This window comes from Puma concolor, chromosome A2 (assembly GCF_028749965.1).
Source record: "Puma concolor isolate L17-30 chromosome A2, mPumCon1.1.hap2, whole genome shotgun sequence".
Classification (NCBI taxonomy): domain Eukaryota; kingdom Metazoa; phylum Chordata; class Mammalia; order Carnivora; family Felidae; genus Puma; species Puma concolor.
Genome location: NC_141668.1, coordinates 34584769 through 34606775, shown reverse-complemented (window position 1 = coordinate 34606775; position 22007 = coordinate 34584769). Strand labels below are relative to the sequence as shown.

General features: G+C 36.8%; 1 protein-coding gene across 8 annotated transcripts in view; it reads left to right on the top strand.

Annotated features, from left to right (window-relative positions):
• Positions 1–22007, top strand: part of ST7 (suppression of tumorigenicity 7) — a 255364-nt gene that overhangs the window by 57267 nt on the left and 176090 nt on the right. The gene's annotated exons all lie outside the window — the stretch shown is intronic.

The window sequence follows — 22007 nt, the reverse complement described above, 5'->3', positions numbered from 1 at the left end:
GGTATTAGCCTAACTAATTTGAGGATTATTTAATGTTGGATATAGAATAATATAACTTGTCCATGCAGTTATTCAGGCTCTGCAGAATATTTTGTCATTATCCATAAGGAAAGGTGACAGTTAAGTATTTCTGAAGAGACTCAACCTGCTAGCCCAGAACATTAAAAATTGGCAAGATATTACCTTTGTGGGGAGAAGAAGATTAGGGCAGCAATTTAGGAAATGCATTTCTTAAGAATTTATAATCCAACATTTTCTTTCTGATCTTAGGTGATCACTGCATCTATTTGTGTGCAGCTGATGGTTATTCTAGAATAGTTGTATTTCAGGAGAGCTTATAATCCTCAGGTTTTTTTTTGTTTCTTGATTGGCTTTTTAAAGGATTATTTTTGTTGTTTTACATGGAAGCTTCTCATTGCTGAAATTAACCACACTGACTAATCAAGGTCAAGAAAGAATAACAGTGAGACATAATGTTCCATTCGGCATATGACAATATTATTTTCTAAAAATTAAAAAATATTTTTTGAATTTTCACTTAATGGTACAATTAGAATTATTGTCACCCAACAAGTAGGAACAGATTATTAAGTGGAAAAGACCTTCTACAGTTTCATTTTAGTCATGGAATTTTGTTTATGTAGGAACTTAGGTATGGACAGAGAGATTTACTAAAGGGAAATTAGTCTTAATACTTTTTTTAGGTGAAAATAGAAGTTGAAGCTCATGTGGGAGTCTTTGGGCTCTTGGACTAGGGACTCTAACATTGTCTGGCCAGATTTACTTAGCAGACACAGCCTTGCCTGGTTATCAAACTTGATCTTTTAATAATGTCACCCATATGCTATGTGATATGTTTGAAAACTACTGGTTGCTTTTGGTTTCTGGAGCTACTGGATTACTGAACAGACAGAATACCATTCAGAAGACAGAGCACCATCATGCAGATGTTTGCATTTTTTTAAACCTAATTGAGTATTAAGTTTTGCTTCTTGTTTATCACTACAAGACCATAGATAGGTTTATACTGTCAGTGGTCATTAAGTGTTGAGAATGGACTGCCTTCTTTTTTGATAAGGAGATGCCCTAAATCTATACTCAGAGTTATGACAACTAATGTTTTGAGATTAGCTTTCTAGGCCTTTAATTTTTGCCATTTGGAGGCCTTATAGGCTGAAACTGTCCATATTTAGAATATTCAGAAAAATAAGCCACATTTGAAGTTCTCATTAGTTCAGAAGGGATCTTCAAGACCAACTAAGACATTCTCACTAAATTTTTGTAATAAATACTTGTTTATCTACCCTGTGTACAATGCTGTGCTAGATCCTGGAAAGGTCATTATTTTCTAACATATTCTGATTTCATTATTCTTATTTTTGATTTCTGATTGTACTACTTTGCTTGTATTGGATGCTCTTACTTTTAAAATCGAAGGATGGTTTACAAAGGATAAAATGTGTAACTCAAAGTGTCTGTCAGCTTTGTAAGTCAAAGCTCTGTAAATTTTTGCCTATGCTTACACCCATGGAACCACGCCCCAGATTATGATACAGAATATTTCTATTACTTCAGAAAGTTCCCTTGTGATGACCTTTCCCAGTCAAAAGGAAATCACTTCTGACTTCTGTTGCTTGTAGAGTCACGTGTAATGGCTCTGGTAAATTTTCTCTTTCCCTTGCTCTTTGCCTATAAGAGAAGGAAATATCGATGTCCTCATTTTCAAGTACTAGAGTAAGTTGATTTTATGTTTCAGACCTTTGTAGTCAGGAATTTGCAGTAGCTGGTATCACGTTATAACATGTTCTGTCTCACTAAAATAGTATTGTTTAATGTATAAATACCAAAAAGGCCCCTCCCCTCCAACATACTCATACAAAAGCCTTAAAAATGACAAACAAATTTACCTGGAAGAGTAGACTCTTGTTCTTCAAATATGAAAACTTAAATAACCATGGCATCAGAATTAATAAATGCTTTGTCTTCCATTGTTGAAAAAATTTTTTTTTTTAATGTTTATTTATTTTTGAGACAGAGCATGAACGGGGGAGGGTCAGAGAGAGAGGGAGACACAGAATCGGAAGCAGGCTCCAGGCTCTGAGCCATCAGCCTAGAGCCCGACGCGGGGCTCGAACTCACGGAGTATGAGATCGTGACCTGAGCTGAAGTCAGAAGCTTAACCTACTGAGCCACCCAGGCGCCCCTGTCTTCCATTGTTTTAATGAATGTCTTCTGTTAGCATTCTAGCGAATACCTTTAACAATGCCAGTGTCAGTTTTTCTGACTTAGTGGATCTGAATCTCCATAGTTTTGTAGATTGGGCACAGTCTGTTTTGGGCCCACTGGAAAAAATGGAAGTGTTCTATGTTATATGTGCATTAATCCTTACAAAGCAGGAAGTGTAGCTTCTGTGGCTCTGTTACCATCTTGAAGTATTTCACTGAGCTTTTCCTTTACTGTAATTTCCCATGTCTAAAAATGGGAATAGTATGTCTTCTCTATCTGCTTTGAGGAAATGCAGTTTTAGTTTCTGTGGCCAGAATAATTTAAGTTTAAGAAAAAAAGCACTATCAGTAAAGTTTTGTTGAGGAGAATAGTCCTTAAAAATGCATATTTTTGGTACTAAATTTGATTTAATGACATTTTAAGATCAATAAATTAAATTCCACAAAATTTTGACAATTTTACTTTTAAAATTGTATAAAGGGGCAGAAATTTTTCATCTTTTCTCTTTATGGAATAAAGAAAACTGGTTTTATACTGCTGTCATTTTGTTACGTTCTCATTGATAAAGCCAGTTATTCTCCAAAGTGTAAATACTTACAGTACAGTGAACATTTATTCAATTAACATTTACCTAGCTCAGTCCTCCTCCTGCCTCCCCTCCCACATTTGTATCTTTTTCAGTCCTCAAGGGTACCATTTAAGGTGTACTTTGGTGGGAATTGTACCCTGGTTTAACACATTAATATGTCTTCCAAAGAACCTGCCTCATTAGTCCAGTGAAGAGAGCAATATCTTTCCTTTTGAGAAACAGCATGCTTCTGGGCAAATAGTATTATTTAATCCCTCCTCCCCAAATTTTGTTATAGTCATAATACATTGAAAAGATCATCTAGGACATCTGTAAAGGGAAAAAGAAATCACTAACATCCCAATAAAGTGGTAGGATTTTGTGAGCTTAGTGGTGATGGGGAAATGGTGGCTGTGTATGTCAGGAAGTCAGTTCTTTTTAGCTTTGGTGTGGCTGGCCCTGCCATTCTGTGGATGTCTACATCACCTTATGTAGGTAGATAGATGCTGGAAAGGATTTGTGATGTCCCTTGTGATTTGTCTTTGAAGGACACCCAAAGTTCAGCTGTTGCCTTTTGTTTTCATTACTGATAAAGGCATTAAGTTGGGACTGACAGCTTCTCAATTTTAGTAGTGAGTGTGGTACCGTGTTTGTAAGAATAATGTAATTATCTCAAATTTTGAGCCATTGTGTGGGAGATAGTCAAATGAATATACTCTAGCAATATTAGGTCACCAAGAAGCTATATAATTAAACAGTCATTTCTTTGATAGAGAAACAAATGAGTCACACTCCTTTTTTTTTTTTTTTAAACATGCATTTCAGGCCATTTTTGACACCTACTCATACATGAGATTGAACTTGGGTCTATTGTTTTGGTGTAATTTTTGTGAATCAGTTGAGATGTTAATAGTTACCGTGTTCATTCTAAAATGGCTATTCACAACTGGACCATTTTTCAATGTAAGTCCTAGTTCTTATTAAATAATCGTGTCAGATACTGCTGCTTTTGCTGTTAGCATGTTTGACATTCTAGTACTATATTTTGTTTTTATCTTTTTAGTTTCTGTCATATGGAACAAGATAATTTAGGTATACAGCCATTTCCCTTTCCTACGGCTTTAATCTGGCTGTTAGTGTTTAGTTGTATTGGATTTTAGATGCTTTCATCTTATATAAAGCAAAAGTACAAATACTTAAGTATACACACAAAAGCTTACCTCTAAGTCAGCGCTCAAGCAGTGAGTGTAAAAGAAAAATATTATTCTACATAACTTTAGATAAGTAGAATGCCACAGATGCTAATGTCACAAATATGGGAAAATAATTATAGATAACTGAGGTTTATGTTAGGGCATGGTCATACAGGAGCCTGGGAAACTAAATAAAGCTCATGTAACATTTGACTTGTTTTACTATATTATCTTTTCTTTCCTTCTGACAATATAAGTTCTGATGTGATTTTTTCTTTTGGGTTTCTTGCCTGTTAATAGTTGATATTTTAATTTTTAGTATCAAGAAAATATTTTAAACTTAGGATTGAATTTTTTTTTTTCTGATTATTTATGTGCTTATTCTGCTAATACAGAAATGGAATAAAAATACTCAGTGGTTATTTTTAAATTCTCAGATTACTTATTTTCACTCGAATATTGGTTTCCCTAATTGTTAGTCTATAGTTTGTTCAGCAGAAATTACACATGAGTTTTCAGTGATCTGTTGTTTTCATTGTCACAATAGACCAGATTCATATCCTGTATAAACCATGGGGAGTCTATGGGGATAAATGACCATATATGGAAACTTTCCCCATAGAATCCCCATGGAGTTACACAGGATGTGAATGGGATTCATTGTTGTTATGGATTCTGAGTTGGAAAAGTCACTGCTAGTGTGTATTTTTAACATTAATAATAGTCATTCCATTAAATTATGTTCAAATACTTTTAAATTTTCATTATAAGACTATATGGAGCACAGGAATATGAATTGTCATTTTCAAAATTGTTTTTCAGAGTATTGCTATCCCACCATTTTTCCCTAATAAATATAAAGCTTTTATTAACATGTTTATTGATGTGTCAATTAGGAAATGCACAAATTTTGAATGAAAGGTTCTGTGATGTCATAATTGCTATGCTAGAATAGTAAATTGTAGGGGCGCCTGGGTGGCTCAGTCTGTTGAGTGTCCGGCTTCGGCTCAGGTCATGATCTCATAGTTTGTGGGTTCGAGCCCCGCATCGGGCTCTGTGCTGACAGCTTAGAGCCTGGAGCGTGCTTCGAATTCTGTGTCTCCCTCTCTCTCTGCTCCTCCCCCACTCATGCTCTGTCTCTCTCCTTCAAAAATAAATAAAAACATTTAAAAAAATTTAAAAAAATAGTAAATTATAATATTTCCTGTATGGAGATTTTGCTTTTATTAATAATGAATTCTCATAATTGTGAACTAAAAGACGGAAGATACAGTTTAGCTCATGTTGTGGAAATGGCAGCAAACATGTGCCAGATTCAGTGATTAAGTGTAGATACTATGGTGCTCGATTGTCTAATTTCAAATCTTGGCTCTCCTGTGTTCTACCAAGGTTTGGTCACCTGTCATCTAAGCTCTTCTGTCTCAAAATATGGCTTATCCAATGAATTCTTGATTAGGGGTATATCCTTTTTTGGGCCAGGACATTTATACCAGGTTGGGGCTTGTCAAAGTTTATCTGTGGAGAGTAGACTCCAGCAGTGGGAAAGACTGGCTAATGAAAGGGAAGAGTTACTTTCTAAGAGTGGGTGGAAGTTCTATCATGGGTGTCTTTTTTTTTTTTTTTTTTAATTTATTTTGAGAGAGAGGGAGCAAGTATGAGCAGGGGAGGGGCAGAGAGAGACAGAGAGAGAGAATCCCAAGCAGGCTTTTGTCCTGACAGCATGTGGCTCCATCCCATGAACTGTGAGATCATGACCTGAGCCAAAACCAAGAGTCAGATGTTTAACTGATTGAGCCACCCAGGAGCCCCTATCATGGGAGTCTCTGAAGGGACTTAGCGGGAGATCTGATGAGAGGAGACTGCATGAAACTGGTCAGAGTTGGCAAATGCCCAGGTATTTCTCACTACCGGGCACCCCCTGTGGTAGGCATCACTAACTGGTCAAGCACTCTTGTAAGATTGGCTGAAGCCACTAAAGTTTGGAATGTTTTCCTCTTAAGACACTTTATCTGTTCAACTGTTTTCTATATTAGTGTGAATCATAGTCACATAAATAAATATTTAATCTTGGAAATAATTACTGAATTAAAAAATTAGGAATCCTAAGAGTTCTGGTAATATCCCTTTAGATATAAAATAAACACACCATTCTGTAATGCATTATGGTTCTCAGAAATGTCAAAGGGTTAATGATTCAGAGCCACCACTGATCTCTTTGAATGAAATTTACACCAATTAAAGATATATCCCCAGAGTGTGGTAGGGTACCTAACATATACTAGGTACTTATTCTTTAAAATTTGAATCTTAAGGTAGTATTATTGAAAAGCTTAAGGTAGTATTATTCAAAATAAGCTGTGTGGGTTTTATAAGATGTTAATATTGAGTGTAATTAAATTTTCTAGGCTAAGGAGTATATTATATTTAAATGACATATATCAGAAACATATGAGTGAATGACTCTTGTCACCCTTTGGAGCAGGAGCAGGTGACACAATTAGAATAGCATATGGATTTTTATTAAGTCCATATTATTTATAGGTAAACTGCCATATACTGATACTTAGGTATATATTGATAACTGAGTACATTTCATCTAAGTTCACTTATCATTTTTTACATTATCAGGTAAAAAATAATGAATATTATAATTACCAATTCACTTATAGCATGAAAAGTAAAAGTTGTCTCTCTACCCAGCCTGATATAATTTTAGGAATTGGCAAAATTGTTTTTCATTTCTTTTTGAGAGTTTCAGACTGTTAAGATTCAGGCTTATTGGCGGAATTTTGGGGGAATACTGAGCCTAATTGGAATGCATATATATATATATATATATATATATATATATATATATATATAGATTAAGAAATCACAGTGACTCCATTAGAGTATTATTTACCACTTACTTCCTTTATCCCTAACTACTTCCAGAACACCTAGGGTTAGAAAGAGGCTTTGGTAGCGTTTGACTTGATGATATGCATGGGCTTGAATCAGAAGTCTGGAATTTCTCGTCTGAAACTTTCCTAGATTTGTTTTAGTATAATGATGTTTCAGTTATCTGTTGCTTTATAACAAAGTACCCCAAAACATAGTGGCTTGATATGAAGCATTTATTATTGTATTTCACAGTCATGTGGGTTGACTGTACCCAGGGGTGGTTCTCTCATAGGGGCTCTAATGCAGTTGCAGTCAGATGTCTGTTGGGGCAGCAGTCATCTAAAGTCTTACCTGAGCTGGAGGTCCAGGATAGCTCTCCCACATGGATATAAGTTGAAGCTGGCTGTTGACTTGGGGCTCAGCTGGGGATGTAGGCACGTATGCCTATACTTGGATCCTCCATGAGGTTCAAGTTTCTCGCAGTATGGTTTTCAGAGGAAGCATCCCATGATGGAGCATTCCAAGAATCCTAGGAGGAAGCTGCAAGGTTTCTTATGACCTAGTCTTGGAAGTCTCAGGAGTCCCTTCCACCATATTATCTTGGCCAAGCAAGTCACCAGGACAAGACTGTATTCAAAGGATAGGAATTTGACTTCTTCTCTTGGTGAGAGAGTAGAAAGTCACATTGTAGAAGAGCAAATAGGATGGAAAAATATTGCAGTGGCCATCTTTGGAAAATATAATTTGTTCCACATAGTTCCTAAACTCTACTCCATGAAGATGGTTTTCCACAGGTCCTCCTGGAATTCTCTGTCAGGAGTCTGCTACTTTTTTTCTGTAATGGGCCAGATAATGAATATTTTAGACTTGTGGACCATATAGTCTTTTTTGCAACTACTCATCTCAGCCATTTTAGCAAATAAGTAGCCATAGACAGATGAGTGTGACTGTGTTCCAGTAAAACTTTACTTATGAACACAGAAATTTGAACTTCATATAGTTTTCACATATCAAAAAATGCTCTTTTCCTCCCCAACCATTTAAACATGTAAAAACAAAACAAAACAAAACAAAACAAACAAAAAACAACCCACAACATTGTTAGATCAAGGGCTGTACAAAACCAGGTTGTGAGCAGGCTTTGGCCCTTGGGCGTTAATTTAATGACCCCTGCTCTTAATATTTGATCTGAGTTTCCTTTTTAATAACTGAAAAACTAAAATAAAAAGACATATTCACATATTAAAGAAAACTACTTTTGACTGTTGGGTACTACTGATAGATGAACTTATGTTCTCATGGTTGATTTTATTATTAAATGTTATAAATTTGAGCTTATAAATGTAGTCTATTTTACATATTGGGCTCTTGAATACTATTTTGATTGAAAAAAGATTGTTAAAAATGAGTGAGAGAAAAAATAAAATAGACAAAATCCTATGACATGTGAAGGCTTTAATTTTAGTCTCTTACCAGAATAACACTAGGTGATGAATGTAATACAGGATACAAAGACCATCTGTGATTCAGTTTCACAAATATTTATTGAATGCAGAGGAGTAGTATGTGATAAGAAATAAGAGAGCAAAAAGCTTTCAAGAAATTTAAAGTTCAACTGGATATGAGGGGTGAGGCAGTGAGAGAGGGAGAGCAGAGAGGTTAATAAATACTAAAATTATGTTTCTCATTCAGTTAAAACAGTGTAGATGAGATTATTTTTGATACCAGTACCCATGAATCAAAAAAATTGTTTCTCATTGGAATTGGCATTGCATGATATGATGAATGTGACAAAGGAAAATAGTTTTTTCTTTAAATAATTTTATTGAGGAACAATTTACGTATGGTAAAATGTATCCATTTAACGTTACCAGTTTGATGAATTTTGGCAAATATATACATGTCTGTTACCACCCTTATCACTGCAATCAAGATAGAGAACATTTTCCTCACCCTAAAAAGTTCCTTTCTGCCCCTTTGCAGTCAATTTCAAAATCTCTAGAATTTTTGGGCGCCTGGGTGGCTCAGTTGTTAAGCGTCTGACTTCGGCTCAGGTCATGATCTCGCGGTCCATGAGTTCCAGCCCCGCATCGGGCTCTATGCTGGCAGCTCAGAGCCTGGAGCCTATTTCAGATTCTGCGTCTCCCTCTCTATCTGACCCTCCCCCGTTCATGCTCTGTCTCTCTCTGTCTCAAAAATAAATAAACGTTAAAAAAAATAAAAAAAAATAAAAAAACAAAATCTCTAGAATTTCATATAAATGGGAACATACAATAGATACTACCTTTGTGTACAACTTCTTTTGTTCAGCATAATGTTTCAGCTGTGTTTGTGGGGGTAGGTAGTTTGTTTCTTTTTATTACTGAGTAGTAGAAATAACATAATTGTGTGTGGGGGAGGTGCCTGGGTGGCTCAGGTGGTTAAGTGTCCGACTCTTGGTTTCAGCTCAGGTCATGATCTCATGGTTCTTGAGTGCGAGCCCTGCGTCAGGCTCTGTGCTAACAGTGCAGAGCCTGCTTCTTGGGAGTCTCTCTCTCTCTGCCCCTCCCCTGCTTGTGCTCTCTTTCTCTCTCTCTCTCTCTCTCTCTCTCTCTCTCTCAAAACAAATAAACATTAAAAAAAAAAAAAGAAATAACATAATTGGCTCAGCCATATGTCTACTGATACTGAGTTGTTACCTGTTTTGGTTTCTTATTGAATAAAGCTGCTATAGTTTTATAGCAGTGGACATATATTTTCATTTCTCTTGGGTAAAGACCTAGAAATGCAAGTGTTGAGAAACTTCCAAAATGTTTTCCAAAATGATTATAGTTTTCACATTCCCATCAGTAATGTACGGGGGTTTAGTTGCTTTATATCCTTGTCAACACTTGGTATTGTCAGTCTGTTTTAAATTTTAGCTAATTTGGTAGATGTGTAGTGATACGATTTTGTGATACAATTTTAATTTGCATGTCCCTCATTATTAAAGATGTTGAACATCTTTTCATGTGCTTGTTGGCCATTAGTATATCTTTATTGATGAAGTGTCTGTTCAAATACTTTGCCCATTTTAAAAATCACATGTTTGCCTTACTGAGTTTTGAGCATTCTTTATATATTTTGATACAAATCCTTTGTTAAATATATATATTGACAATATTTCCTTATAGTTTGTAGCTTTTAGTTTTATTAATGATGTTAGGTTCTTAATTTTGATAAAAGTCCAGGTTATCAATTTCTTGAGTCACATGTAAGAAATTTTTGCCTACCCTAAGGTTGTAAAGATTGTTTCCTTTTATTTTCTTCCAAATATTTTATATGTTTTGCTTCTATGTGTGTTATGAACCATCTTGAGTAAAATTTTATATACAGTGTGAAGTAAAGGTGGACATTCATTGTTTTCAGCAAAATTCAGTTCTAGCACCATTCTTAAAAGATAATCCTTTCCCCGTTGAATTGGCAACTTTATCAAAAATTAGTTGACCCTATCTATATTTCCTGTCTCTCTATTTTATTCCAGAGATCTGTGTGTTTATTCTTAGGACAATGCCATTGTCTTGATTGCAATAGCTTTATGATGGCTTTTGAAATCAGGTAGTGTAAGCCCTCCAGGTCTGTTCTTTATCAAAATTGCTTTGGTTATATTTGATCCTTTCATATCCATAGAAACTTTAGAATTTGCTTGTCAATTTCTAAAAAAAAAAAAAAAAATTCCTGCTGGGATTTTGATTGAAAGTGTGTTTAATATATAAAGCAATTTGTGAAGAATTGACATTTTTTTTTCATTTTTTTTTCAACGTTTTTATTTATTTTTGGGACAGAGAGAGACAGAGCATGAATGGGGGAGGGGCAGAGAGAGAGGGAGACACAGAATCGGAAACAGGCTCCAGGCTCCGAGCCACCAGCCCAGAGCCCGACGCGGGGCTCGAACTCACGGAGCGCGAGATCGTGACCTGGCTGAAGTCGGATGCTTAACCGACTGCGCCACCCAGGCGCCCCGAAGAATTGACATTTTAACAATATTGGGTTTTTCAATTTATAAACATGGTATATCTGTCCTTTTATTTTATTTCTCCCAGCAATGTTAAAATGAGTTATGAAATTAAAAGAATGGGTTTTTTTTCATTGATAAAATAATGCTTATCTGGAGTAGAGTAACTTATCTCACCTTCTGAATATAAGTTCCTCAGTAGAGCAAAATGTAGGCGAGGATGCAGAGAAAGAGGATCTCTTTTGCACTGCTGGTGGGAATGCAAACTGTACAGCCACTCTGGAAAGCAGTGTAAAGGTTCCTCAAAAAATTAAAAACAGAACTACCCTATGACCCAGAAATTGCACTACTAGGTATTTATCCAAGGGATATAGGTGTGCTGTTTTGAAGGGGCAAATGCACCCCAGTGTTTATAGCAGCACTATCAACAATAGCCAAAGTATGGAAAAAGCCCAAATGTCCATTGACAGATGAATGGTTAAAGAAGATGTGGTGTGTATGTATGTGTGTGTGTGTGTGTGTGTGTGTGTGTGTGTGTGTATACACACACACACACACACACACACACACGTATATGTATACACACACACAGTGGAGTATTACTCAGCAATCAAAAAGAATGAAATCTTGCCATTGGCAACAACGTGGATGGAAGTAGAGGGTATTGTGCTAAGCGAAATTAGAGAAAGACAAATATATGACTTCACTCATATGTGGAATTTAAGATACAAAACAGATGATCGTAAGGGAAGGGTAGCAAAAATAATATAAAAACAGGGAGGGGGACAAAACATAAGGGAATCTTAAATATAGAGAACAAATTGAGGGTCCTGGAGGGGTTGTGGATGGGGAGATGGGCTAAGTGGGTAAGGGGCATTAAGGAAGACACCTGTTGGGATGAAAACACTGGGGGTTATATATTCCAGGGGATGAATCACTGGAATCTACTCCTGAAATCATTATTGCACTATATGCTAACTAACTTGGACGTAAAGTAAAAAAATAAAATAAAATAAAATAAAAATTTAAAAAAGTGGTGGTATTAGTAAAACGTCATTTATTTGAGTTTGGAGAACTTGTTGATTTCTGAACACATCTTGAATAGCCTGAAAAATGAGACTTCACTAAACAAATGTTGCCATGAAGTCTTTTGGGGATATGTTTTAACAAGTTGGTAAGAATGGTTTGTACCTAGAACACTTAAAATTATGTTCATGTAAAATGCTTTTATGGCCCTTTTGAAACATTTGCTCTCACAACAAGATATAAACTATGTCTTTCTACCTCTTGTTTTTTCTTAGGAAAACATTTTATTATATTTTAAAAGTAACTTCACTTCAGTTTTTGCCTAAATGTTCACATTTCTTTAGTTAGAGGGATCTGAACTTATGACTTTTTATATTTGGAAACAGGATCCCCTTCTTATAAATCCCCTTCTTATCCCCGTTGAGTTACCAGCCTTTTTAAGAATCTGATAAATCTATGGATCCTTATGAATTCAAAAGATTTAAAACTAGCCTTTCAGGTTGGCATTTGTCACCTTTAAAAATTAAATTGATGGGGCGCCTGGGTGGCGCAGTCGGTTAAGCGTCCGACTTCAGCCAGGTCACGATCTCGCGGTCCGTGGGTTCGAGCCCCACGTCGGGCTCTGGGCTGATGGCTCGGAGCCTGGAGCCTGTTTCCGATTCTGTGTCTCCCTCTCTCTCTGCCCCTCCCCCGTTCATGCTCTGTCTCTCTCTGTCCCAAAAATAAATAAACGTTGAAAAAAAAAATTTAAAAAAAAAATTAAATTGAACTGGAATTGACTTTTTTTAAGAATTTTTCTAATTAACATGAGTTGTGATCATTTCCAAAGTCTTTAAACTTCATAAAGCCAGATTTGATAGAGATTGAACTGAATTGAAATAGCATTTTATATATATATATGTGTGTGTGTGTGTGTGTATTATAAATATGAATCTATAAACATTTATCTGATGTATAAAGCAACTAACATCAAGTCCCCCCCACCCCCATTTTAGATGGCTTATAAAACGGCAGTCCTGTAATAGCCTCCAGTTCACCAATCTGTGGAAAGCTGTGGGAATGAATATACTTAATGGGTTATGAATTCATATGTACTGACTTTCTCACCCTTTTTCTGTGTTGCTCCCAGGTAGCCCTACTTTGTTATTTTTGGTGTAAGTATATAGCACGATGCTTAAGAACCCGGGCTTTGAGATAAGACAGACAAAAACACAGTTTTACTGTTACCTTGAGCATCTTATTTCTCAGCCTCAGTTTATTCATCTTAAAATGGGATTGATAGGGGGCGCCTGGGTGGCGCAGTCGGTTAAGCGTCCGACTTCAGCCAGGTCACGATCTCGCGGTCCGTGAGTTCGAGCCCCGCGTCAGGCTCTGGGCTGATGGCTCGGAGCTTGGAGCCTGTTTCCGATGCTGTATCTCCCTCTCTCTCTGCCCCTCCCCCGTTCATGCTCTGTTTCTCTCTGTCCCAAAAATAAAATAAAAAACGTTGAAAAAAAAAATTAAAAAAAAAAAATAAAAAAATAAAATGGGATTGATAGATCAACACATGGGATTGCTGTTACTGCTCAAATGAAATAGGTAGGTAGGATGACAAGCCCCTAACTGTACATAATAAGCAACCGATAGTTTAATTATTTTAAAAGTTTACATACCAGAAACACTACGCACTATGTGTATATTTGATATAAGACAGAGAATTGAGAATATAAATGATAGCATCAAATGCATACAAATTGAAAATAGTGAGAAAAATTATTTTAAATGGAAAAACTTTTAAGCTCGGTCCCTGCCATCTGGCAGTCTACATTCTGAGGGGACAAGATGAATGAAATTACAATTCATGCACATATACTTTATTTACATTGATATTGATTTGTATAAATGTTTTTACACATGCACATTTACATATGAACAGCCCTCTTCTTGCTTCTCTTTACATCTGGTCTCCTCACTTCTAGTATTATTCTCTTGGGTTTCTGTAAGAGTCATCTTAACTTATCTTCCTAGCTCCCCTTATTTTATACCTAGGTCTATTCTACAGGTGAAATTTTTGCCTTTTAAAAAAAAATTGAGGGGCGCCTGGGTGGCTCAGTCGGTTGGGCGTCCGACTTCGGCTCAGGTCACGATCTCGCGGTCCGTGAGTTCGAGCCCCGCGTCGGGCTCTGTGCTGACAGCTCAGAGCCTGGAGCCTGTTTCAGATTCTGTGTCTCCCTCTCTCTGACGCTCCCCGTTCATGCTCTGTCTCTCTCTGTCTCAAAAATGTATAAACGTTAAAAAAAATTTAAAAAAAAATTGAAATCTCACCACCATACAAGAAAATATACGGATATTAAATTAAGTGTTCCATTTCATGAGTTTTGACAATTTCACACACTCCTGTAAGCACCGCCCACGTAAGATATAGAGCACTTCCATCACTTCAGAACGTTCCCTTGTGCCCCTTCCAGTTTCCTTCCTCACTAGGCAATCATTTTCTGATCTTTAGAATTTAAGGTTAGTTCTGCTTTGGACTAATATGTATGGAATTATGTCATTTGTATTCCTTTATGCCAGCTAGCTTTTCAATACCCAACACCTGTTCAAAACACTCTCAAGAGCTCTTCATTGCTTTTTGAACTAAAGATAAGCGTTTTGCCCAGGTGTTCAAAGCTAGCCACCACGTGGTCCCTATTTTCCTTTCCCAACTTGCCTTCCACTACTACCCTACATGTATTATTTGCTTTTTCCTGACTGTCTTTTCTTATCAAGGCCTTCTTTTTGGATCTTTTCCTTCTTTCCAGCTGTTCAAATCTTAACCACTCGTTCACTCTTTGATATTCATCTCAGGTTCCAGTTACTCCATGAATTTTCCTGTTTCTCCTAATGTGATTCTCAGCCACTTAAAAAAAAATATCCCTTGATCATTATCATAGACATGGACAATTCTTCTCAACTCCTTTTCCAAAGTCGTCATTCCTCTGTTGCCCCACTCCAGTTCCACCCTTGTAATTACTGTGGGAAAGCATCTCACATTTTTGCATACCTTGTTGCACTTTACTTTTTTTTTTTTAAGATTTTGTTTTATTTTATTATGTTTATTTATTTTTGAGAGAGAGAGAGAGCAAGCACAGGTTGGGGAGGGACAGAGAGTGAGGGGGACAGAGGATCCGAAGTGGACTCTGTGCTGACAGCAGAGAGCCCAACGCGGGGCTCGAACTCAGGAACTGTGAAACCATGACCTGAGCCGAAGTTGGACGCTTGACCCACTGAGTCACCCAGGCGCCCCAAAGATGTTATTTTTAAGTAATCTCTACACCCAATGTGGAGCTTGAACTCACAATCTAGAGATCAAGAGTTGTATCCTCTACTGACTGAGCCCGCAAGGTGCCCCACTTTGTTGCACTTTATAATGCAAGGTGCAGGTTCTTGGTTTGTATGCTTTGGAGTGTGACTTTCTGGGCTGGAATCCTCACTCCCGCAGCCTTGTGACCTTAAGTAGGTTAACTACTCTTCACCTCAGCTTCTTCTCTAAAATGAGCATATGTATAGTACTATGTCCTGGGACTGTTTTGAGTTTTAAATGCCATATAAAATGTTTATTACCTAGTAAAGGCTCAATGAATGTTACCTCTTATTAGGTATTATTATATTAGAGTCTTTTATGTTATTGCCTTATCCTTCCAAATGCATTGAATTTTCCCTATGACTTGGGAAATTTACTCACTTTGTGGCTACCAAACTAAATATTAAAAGTAATTTTTCCATTTAATAATTTTCTGTACAAAAGTCTATGATGTGTTGGGAAGAGTTATTTAAAGACAGAACATTGGTGGTTCTGGGTTTTATGCTTTCTTCACCTAATACCTGTGCTTAATCTCATTTTTCAGTGTCTTATTAAATATAATAATGTCAATATCCATCTCTTTATTGAGGAAAATGTGAATTAAATTCATACCTCTTTAGTTAGTGGTACCATATTTTAACTTATCTTGAGCTTGATGTTTAAGGAGAATCTTTTAAATACAAATAATATCCCCCAATTTATCTGATGTGTATGTTTGTGTTTTTGTCTGTTAGATATGCTTGAAGTCACGCATTTTTTAAGCTTTTTTTAAAGCTTTATATTTTGATTAGATGCTGCAGCATACTATACTTTATTTAATCTCTATTCAAATGGATTAAATGGCATTTGACAAACTCTTCTTGATTCTCAAGTAGGGTGCACAGAATGATCACTATTTAAGGAGGAATACTAGGGAAATAAAAGACCTATAAGTTTACTTTTGGGTTTGTTTCTTTTAGGTTTTAAACCAGCATGTTTAAGAGATGTTTTTTGTTTGGCTCTGTAAGGGAAATAGGCATTCCCCCTATACCCAACATTCTCCATGTTGTGAAAGACTATTCCTGTGTTGTTGCAGCATGCCTAGTTTTCCTTCAAGCGTTCACTAAGCAAAGACTGTGCCTACATTGGGTTCCATGCAGAGGTTTGGAAAGTTGGGTTTTTTAGATACAAAATACCCAGGTCTCTGAGTCCTTGGGTCTTCATCTGCTGGGTAATCACCAGCTGCACACCTGACTATATAGTCCATTTGTTTTTAATATTAAGTTGACCTTTTCCAGGCTCTCTTGTTGAGGAAGTTGGAGTCCGCATAACACCAGCTGTGTGGTGTGAGAATGGAACAATAAGTCAGGGATGAGGTGTATGCCTCGCCTTTGTTTCCTGAAATTGTGCATTGATTTCTTTTGTCAGAATATTTCAAATGAATGAAAACAACAGTTTCTATATTTGGGTTTTGTGTGTGTGTGTTTGGGGGGGGGACTTCTTTAAAGAGCAAATCATTCAGCTACAAATTCATATTTTATTCAGTATATCTAATTTGCTTAAAGTAAAACACATACATATAGTAGAAATTGTACCCGCCTTTCAGTTTCATCATTTTCAAACTCTTTCACTTCACAGCAGTTTTATTATGTGAAGTTATTTTTTTAGGCTTTTTCTTTTTAATAAAAGAAATACCTCCATTCTAACCACTGCTGCCAGCATGAGAATAGGCTTTTTCATAAATATTTTCAGGATTTTCTCTACTTGACAATTTTAAGCAGGATAAAATTGGACTGTGTTTATAAAGTTAATTTTTCCTTTCCTTTGGCATTTAATGTACTCTAATTTGTAAATTCAAAAAATGTAGGGTTAGTCTTTGTAGAATAAACAATCCTCAAAGGCTTTATTTATTAGTTCAGGATCTAATATGAAGAACCAGATGATTGGGAATTCTTGAGATACATACAAAGAAATATATAGCCTCATGCTTATTTCATAAATCATTCTGGAGGTTTCTTAGAATATTAGCACTAAAAGCCTGAGATACTGGTTTTTCTTTTTCTGACCTGGACTGCATTTGTGGAGGTCCCATGCTGACAAGTAAAATAGTTACTTGCTATTTAAGAAATCTCTCTGGGAATTGTTTATTATGGTTTGGGAAGCTCATTCCACACATTAAGGCTTGACTTTCCTGTGTTTTATTAGACCTCCTTACTCCTGAAGCACTAAAATTTCCGTTTTGCCTTCATGCAGTGAGCCGCCTCCCTAATAGTGAACAGCACTCCACGCGGTCAGGTCACCATTATCGGTGATTGGATGTCAGCCCAAATGATGCAGCATATTTTATCATTTGTATTGTGTGAGGCCCCCAAAAACATCATGTCTGGCATGAGGGACAGTGTGATATTTATCCCGAATCAGTAGAATCTGGATGGGAAATTCCTGGGTATTTTACTCATTTAGCTGACTGCACTTTCTTTTTTTGCTTTTGGAAATTGGTAGTAGAAATCAGGCTGAAGTAGCAGCTGCGGTACGTTTTGTACATAGTTTCCTTCCCAGCCTCTGTGAAAATGAGATAATCATGTAAGCTGCCTTTTCCGAGAATCCTGTTGAAACAGAAAAAGGAAGTGGGGCCAGGAGCCTTTAGGTGGCAGTTATGTCTTTTTCCTCTGGCAACCATGTGTCACATTCATACACTTTTGGGTTCGGATGTCCATTTTGTATTTTGAAACAGTAGTTGCATAATAATTAAATGCCCTGCATTTGGTGGGAAAACCCCAAATGCTTGAATCTTCCAATCCAATTTCAATTTCAAATCCTTTTCTACGGGTAGGAACGGATGTGATGACAGTGTCAGACTTTTTTTTTCATGTCGGTGTTTAGCACTTCAGCCTAAAGGCCCTCTTTATACTCTTATAAAATCCAGCAGGTTGTTTTGTGTGAACTTTCTCCCTCCTTCTAACCAGATTTAAAAGCTGTTGGTTGGATCCAGCACTCTGGCTTTAGGAACGCTGGCAATACAAAGTGGAGAGAGCAGTCCTGCCCTGAACAGCTGCCATGGAAGCCGCATGGGCAGCCAGAGCAATTGCCTGTGCCATGTTTTATGAGGCAGCCTGCCCTCTAACATTGCTATTTTATGCTGGTGATTAGAAGAATTTGGCATTTGGGAGCAAGGTCCCTTGACCTTGTATTTTGTATGAAAATACACAGCATTGCCTTTTTATGTTATACCCTTAATGTTCAGTACTACCACAAAAGCTTCCTGAGGAGAGCCAATTTTAAGATAAAGAGGAAAAGATTTTATGATGCCATTTAAACTGAGCAGGGATGGGTGGGAAACAGACAAGCCCATGGTAAAAGACTGATTCAAAAAAGTTAATCCTAGCGTCTGACCATCACCTCTTGCATTGACTAATACTAATAGACAATCTCTTTCAGAAATCAAGATAATTGAGTGCTATATAGTCTTTTCAAATTCTCCTATTAGAAATGGAAGGAATATTTTATTCAATTTTCATGAAACTGTTAAAATTACCTATTATATGTTTTGCACACTGTGTTGAACCTAAAGATTTTTTTTTAAATTGTTCTTGCTCCCTAAGAGTTTTTACTGCTAACCTCTGCTTCTGAATGTGTGAGGGGAGGGATCATGTGAGACTTTCAATTATATGGCAAGTAGCATAATTTTGAATTTCATGACATTATTTCTAGATAGAGCTGACTCCAATATTCGACAGTAGAGTTTAACTCATCACTGCCCAACATTTAAGTTGTCCAGCTGATGGCAAATGGATGCTTTGGGAAATACTTTACTACAGAAAGATTCTGGGTGACATTAGTGTTAGTCTATATAGGAACAAGAGTGACCCTAGACTGCATCAAAATAGTTGTTCAGATACTTGTGCTCAGTGTGTGGAGATTTTGAGGGGAGATGTTTTTGATAAAAATACTTAGTACCCTGTGATCTTCAAGGAGGGATGATGGTAGGAGAGAAGAGTCTGGACTTTCTTTCACTATGGCCTTTAGTGGAAAATACTTGATAGATGCTAGGTGCTAAAAGACAGATCTAATTACTTTTCTGTAATTTACTTGCAGTCCTCTTTATTGCTAATGATCATTCCTAAGCTAATTGGAAAAGAGTTCTAGTATACTAACTAGAGAGGACCACAGCAGATGGTAGGATTTGGCAGTTGTTATTGCTGAAAGAGACTTGCTCACTTTGGTTCCTGTATTAATCTTTGCTGGCCAGTTTTAATCTTCCTTATAAATAAAATTTTCCCTAGTGAGTATTGGTTGATACCTACTGACATTTTTATTTCTCAAAGTTAGAGTGAGACCTATTTTTAAAACATGAAACCATTTTAATCTTTTAAAAAAATTTTTTAATGTTAATTTATTTTTGAGAGAGACACACACACACACACACACAGAGAGCATGAGTGGAGGGAGGGATGGAGAGAGAGGGAGACACAGAATCTGAAGCAGGCTCCAGGCTCTGAGCTGTCAGCACAGAGCCTGACACAGGGCTTGAACCCACTAACCATGAGATCGTGACGTGAGCCGAAGTTGGAGGTTTAACCAACTGAGCCACCCAGGTGCCCTTATTTTAATCTTTTCACATCTAAAAATAACATCTTGTTTTCATAACACACCAGAGTTCATTTTCATTGTAGACGTTTTAAATAATACAAATAGTGAAAAAAGGGAGGGAGAAGAAAAAGAGGCTCTGAGTTTTGGAGTCAGATAGACTTGGGATTGAATCTTTATTCTGCCGTTTACTGGGCAAATAGTCTTTAGTAAATTTAAAATCTTTCAGTTGAGGACAACATGTAGCCCATGCTGAAAGGGCAGATGTAAATGTCTTAAAACAGTTATACTAAGTGTTGAATGGGTAGTAATGTAAGTATAAATACAAATAAACATGTATTGGTTGAGCACTTATAGGGCAATATACTGAGAGATTTAACTGTACATAGATATATATGTAGCACGGATATATAGGGCTGTGTGTGTGTGTGTGTGTAAAAATCTAATGAACATCTCCATCTCTGTCTTTAAGCAGATGTCTTTAATAAGATCTCATCTTTCCACTTAGTGATAACTTCTCAATCTGTTTTAACACAAAATAGTCTTTGAGTGATATGTGTATTGCAATCTGGTTTTTCCATTTAGCAATATATTATTTTGCCACAGCATTTTAATCCCTTTTTGCCACAATACCAAATTTAACAGCCACAGATTTTTTTTTTTTTTTTTTTTTTGAGAAAGAGAGAGAGAGGCTGAGCATGAGGTGGGAGAGGGGCAGAGGGAGAAAGAGAGAATCTTAAGCCGGCTCCACACTCAGCTGAGAGCCTGACACAGGGCTCGATCCCATGACCGTGGGATGATGACCTGAGCCAAAATCAATAGTTGGACGCTCAGTCGATTGAGTCACCCAGGCACCCCACAGCCACAGATTATTTTGTTGTAGGTTAAAACGTATTTTTAAACTAAGCTTTTAGTAATGGTTCTTTAGTGTTTTTTTCTTCATTTTTTCTCCTATAAACAGATGTGGTAAACATTCTTGTAGTTAAATCTTTGCACATAACCATGCTTTTTACCTTAGGATGAATTCCTAGAAATAGAATTGGAGGACAAAAGACATCAAAAGTTTAAAATACATGGTTCCTATTATCAGCTTGTCCTGGGAATTTATGCTTTTCTTTGGTATATATTTAAAAATATCTTTGTGTATATTCAGAAGTTATAAGGTCATGGAAAAATGCAATATCATTCACTTTCTCTCTTTTGAATATGAAAAAGAGAACTTTTAATTTTATTTTTTAAAATTAATGTTTTTTTTGTATGTGTAAAAGAAAAGTGACTTAAATGAATCTCCCCCCTGCCCAAATTCCATACCTGTGCAGGTGCCAGGAGGTGGTTGGGACCCTTGGTTAGGTTGTGATCCTGGTGAGTCTGGCTTGAGTTCAGTGGGCCAATTGGCCCACCTCTTTATAGTCCTAGACCACACTGGCTAGTCCTGCAAATCATCCTGCAAAGTTTGGATGGTGATCCTAAGGAAAGTAATCTGCCGTGGGAGCCAGAAGAGCCCAAGAAGTTCCGTCAGTCACATGCCTGCACAAGGAGAAGAGTTCATTTTAAGAAATTCAGTTGGTGAGTAAGTGTGTGTGTACTCTACACAGAAGATCCCCTCTCTGCATGGCACATTCCATCTGAGCGGGTTGCTTCACTATAAGTCTCTAGGCAATGGCTGTAGGGAACTTTATTTTATTTTATTTATTTATTTTAACAAAATTTATTGTCAAATTGGCTTAACATATGACACCCAGTGCTCATCCCAGCAAGTGCCTTCCTCAATGCACATCATCCATTTTCCCTCTCCCCCACGCACCGGCCACCTTCAGTTTGTTCTCTGTATTTAAGAGTCTCATGTGGTCTGCCTCCCTCCCTCTCTGTTTATATCTATTTTTCCCCCTCTCTTCCTCCATGGTCTTCTGTTAAATTTCTCAAGATCCACATATGAGTGAAAACATGATATCTGTCCTTCTCTCACATATTTCACTCAGCATAATACCATCCAGTTCCATCCATGTTGCTGCAAATAGCATGATTTCATTCTTTCTCATTGCCAAGTAGTATTCCCTTGTATATGTAAACCACATCTTCTTTATCCGTTCATCAGTCGATGGACATTTAGGCTCTCTCCATGATTTGGTTATTGTTGAAAGTGCTGCTATAAACATTGGGGTACATGTGCCCCTGTGCATTAGCACTCCTATATCCTTTGGGTAAATTCCTAGCAGTGCTACTGCTGGGTCATAGGGTAGGTCTATTTTT